This window comes from Anomalospiza imberbis, unplaced genomic scaffold (assembly GCF_031753505.1).
Source record: "Anomalospiza imberbis isolate Cuckoo-Finch-1a 21T00152 unplaced genomic scaffold, ASM3175350v1 scaffold_173, whole genome shotgun sequence".
In the NCBI taxonomy this organism is placed as follows: domain Eukaryota; kingdom Metazoa; phylum Chordata; class Aves; order Passeriformes; family Viduidae; genus Anomalospiza; species Anomalospiza imberbis.
In genome coordinates this window covers 20,001-22,500 of record NW_027099807.1, presented here as the reverse complement: position 1 = coordinate 22,500, position 2,500 = coordinate 20,001, and the positions used below count along the sequence as shown (strand labels likewise).

The window sequence follows — 2,500 nt, the reverse complement described above, 5'->3', positions numbered from 1 at the left end:
GTTCTCCCGAGCCCGGCCCTCGCTCCTCTGGCTGCGCGGGAGCCGCCCGGGTGCGGGAGGGACGGGGTGCTCGGCACGGCCCCCTCCAGGAGGCGCGCCCGCCTCTTGCCCCTCGCTCCTTCGCTCGTCGGGCGACGGCGAGGGGCTGGGAGGCAGGGGGCGCCTTCGGGGCTCGGAGGAGGCGGCTCCTCTGGCCCTTCCCGCACCGGGGAGCGGGGCTTTGCCCGGCCGGTAGAGTCCCGCTCTCGGGCCGAGGCGGCTCCCGTGGCGCGCAGGAGAGGAGAAAACCGCGAGGGCCGAGCCTCCGGGCGTTCCGGGCCGCGCTTCAGGGTTGCGCGCGCGCGCGGCCGCGTGCCGCGACCCGCCGCCGGGAGGCGGCGGTGGCGGCGGCGGCGGCGGCGGCGGCGGGGGCCTTCCCGTCGTCGTCGTCGTCGTCGTCATTGCCGCGGCCTCTCGGCGGGGTCGGCGAGGCGCTCGGCGGCCGGGCCGCCTCCCCGCGTCGGCGGGGGCGGCCCGAGCTGCGGCGGTCCTCTCGGGCGCAGCGCCGGGCTACTGAGGGAAACCCCGGGCCCCGAGGAGGACGCCGCGGTGGTGGCGGCAGATGTCGGGCGCGCCCCCGCCGGTGGACGCTCCCCCGAGGGCGGCAGCGGGGGAGGCACCCCGGCGGGGCCATGCAGGTCGTTTCCCTCGCCCCAGGGCCAGGTACCTAGCGCTCCGCGCCTCGGCGGTCCCAGGCTTCCCGCTCGGCGTCGTCAAACGCCGCGGGAAGGACCGAAAAAGGGGCCGCCGAGCCGGGCGGCGGTTTAAAGACTCGGGCGGCTCGGCGCGCCCCGCCGCGGCGGCGGCGGTGGCGGCGGCGGCGGCGGCGGGTGGCGGGCGGTGGCGTTGCGGCTCCATTGAGGGGTGGGGAGCTACTCCCGCCGATCCCCTGCGGTGGTGTCCGCGGCCACCGGTCGCGCCCGCCGTCGCGGCGGTCGTCCCCGCCGCGCGCGCGCGTGCGGGGGGTAGTCGCGCCGCGCCGGGGAGGGGCGCCCTGCCCCCCCCTCTTCGCGGCCCGGCCTCGGCGGAGAGGCCGCGGCGCGCGCGGTCGGCCGCGGGGCCGACCCGCTGGGCTCGAAACGGGCGGCGCCGGCAGAGGGCGCGCGCTCTCTGCCCTTCCTCAGCCGCGGGGCGGCGGCCGCCGGGGCCCGCCGCGCGCTCTCTCTTCTGGGCCGCCGCGGCCGTCCCGCGCGGGCGGCGCCGCGCCTGGCGCGGCCGTGCCTCTCTCCCCTCGGCGGCCTTCGTCTCGAACGCACCGGCGGCGCCGGCCGCCGGCCGGCCGTCCGCCCGCCCGCCCGGGGCGAGCGCTCGGCGGTCCCTCCGCGGTCGGAGGCCGGCGAGCGCGGGCGGCCCCGCGCCGAGCGGCGGCGGCGCCGCTCGGCCGGTGTTCCCGCCGCCCGCGGGCACGGGACCCTCCCCGTGGCCCTTCGCGACCGCGCGCGGTCCGAGGGCAGGGGTGGCGGGCGGCCGCGGGGGCGCTTCCGCGCCCGCTCTCCAGGTGGCGAACGAGGAGAGCGGGCGTCGCCCCCCGGCTCAGCGCCGCACCGCCTTCCGCCGGGCGCGTGCTCGCGGAAGGGGGCCCCCGACGGTGCGGGTGGACGGCGGTTCCCGGGAAGTGCGGCCCGCCGCGGCGGCGGGTCCGCCCTCGGGCAGCCCTCGGGCGCTCGCCTTCCCCCGGCGGGCAGCGGTCCGGCGGGGGGGGGCGCGGCGCCCGGCGGCGGGGCGGCGGTCGTCGCGTGGCGTCTCGAGCGCAGCAAGGCCCCTGGGGAGAGAGAGTCGGCCGCGCGCGGGGGCGCGGCGGCGCTCCGCGAGAGCCGGCGCGGCGGCGGTTCCAGGGGGGAGGCAAGCGCGCGCGCGGGGTCCGAGGGCCGCGCGCCGGCGCGTGGCGCCGCGCCGGCGAGGCCGGGCGGGCCACCGCGCTCCCGCGGCGCGCGCCGCGTGGCCCTCCGCGCGGAGGGCCGGGCCGAGCCCGGGCGCCTGGGCCGCCTCCGAAGGACGGCACACGTAGGCGGCGCCTCCCCTCGCCGGGCGGGGGGAGGCGGTCGGGGGCGCGGGTCCCCCCGCCTCTCGGCCGGCCTTGGGAGCGTTCCGTGGGGTTCCTCCCGTGTTCTTCTCGCACGCGCCCCCTCCGGGGTTTTCCGCGTTGCTCGTACGGTCGGAGCCAGGCCCCGCGCGGGGCCTCGGCGCCAGAGAAAAAAAAGGGGGGCCGCTCCGGGCGAGAGCGGCTCCCGGCCCCCCCGCGCGCGCGGGGTCGGTGCCGAAAGCCAGACAACTCTTAGCGGTGGATCACTCGGCTCGTGCGTCGATGAAGAACGCAGCTAGCTGCGAGAATTAATGTGAATTGCAGGACACATTGATCATCGACACTTCGAACGCACTTGCGGCCCCGGGTTCCTCCCGGGGCTACGCCTGTCTGAGCGTCGCTTGACGATCAATCGCCGCCCGGGGGCCGCCCCGGCGG

At 80.7% G+C, this 2,500-nt stretch overlaps 1 non-coding gene across 1 annotated transcript; it reads left to right on the top strand.

Annotated features, from left to right (window-relative positions):
• The first annotated feature begins 2,309 nt into the window (after positions 1–2,309).
• On the top strand, positions 2,310–2,462 carry LOC137466316 (5.8S ribosomal RNA). Its single transcript, XR_010995115.1, has one exon. It is a non-coding gene; the product is annotated as a 5.8S ribosomal RNA (ribosomal RNA).
• The last annotated feature ends 38 nt before the right edge of the window (positions 2,463–2,500 follow it).